The following is an 853-nucleotide window of genomic DNA, read 5'->3' as shown; positions in this document are numbered from 1 at the left end:
TTCACATTAAATGTTATTATTGATAGGTAAGAACTTACTACTGCCATGTTATTATTTGACTTCTGGTTGTTTTGTGATCCTCTCTTTCTTTTATACTTCCTTCGTGTCATCCTTTGTTAAAAGTGATTTTCTCTGGTAGTGTGTTTTAATTTCTTGCTTTTTAATTTTTTGTGTATCTATTGTAGGTTTTTTGATTTGAGGTTATCATGAGGCTTCCAAAAATATTTTATAACCAATTATCTTAAACATGTGACAACTCTACTTACAAATAGACAAGCCAAGAGAAATCAAACAAAAACTTTACCATTTAACTCCATCCCCCTGGTTTTATAATTTTTTGTTGTTTCTATCTGTATCTTTTTATACTTCCTATCTTTCAAAAAGTTGTAGTTATTTTTAATAGGTTTGTCTTTTACTGTTCCTACTCAAGATATAAGTGTTCTATGAACTGCAATTATAACAACAGAGCATTGGAGTATTTTTTATTTGTGTACTTACTGTTATCAGCTAACTGCACACTTTCAGATGCTTTCTTATCATTCATTAATGTCCTTTTCTTTCAGATCGAAGAACTATTTTAGGATTTCTTATAGGACAGGTCTGGTGTTGATGAAATCCCTCAGCTTTTATTTTTGTGAGAAAATCTTTATTTCTTCTTCATGTTTCCAGGATATTTTTGCAGGATAAAATCTGCAAGGTTAAGGTTATTTTCCTTCAGCACTTTGAATATGTCATGTCTCTCTCTCCTGGTCTGGTAAGGTTTCCATGGAGGAGTCTACTGCCGGGTATATTGAAGCTCCTCTCTATGTTATTATTGTTTTCTTTTTTCTTGCTTTCCTAAGGATGTTTTCTT

Source organism: Propithecus coquereli, unplaced genomic scaffold, assembly GCF_000956105.1.
Source record: "Propithecus coquereli isolate 6110/MARCELLA unplaced genomic scaffold, Pcoq_1.0 Scaffold275, whole genome shotgun sequence".
Taxonomy (NCBI): Eukaryota; Metazoa; Chordata; class Mammalia; order Primates; family Indriidae; genus Propithecus; species Propithecus coquereli.
The sequence above is the reverse complement of the archived record's forward strand: the minus strand, read 5'-3'. Positions refer to the sequence as shown.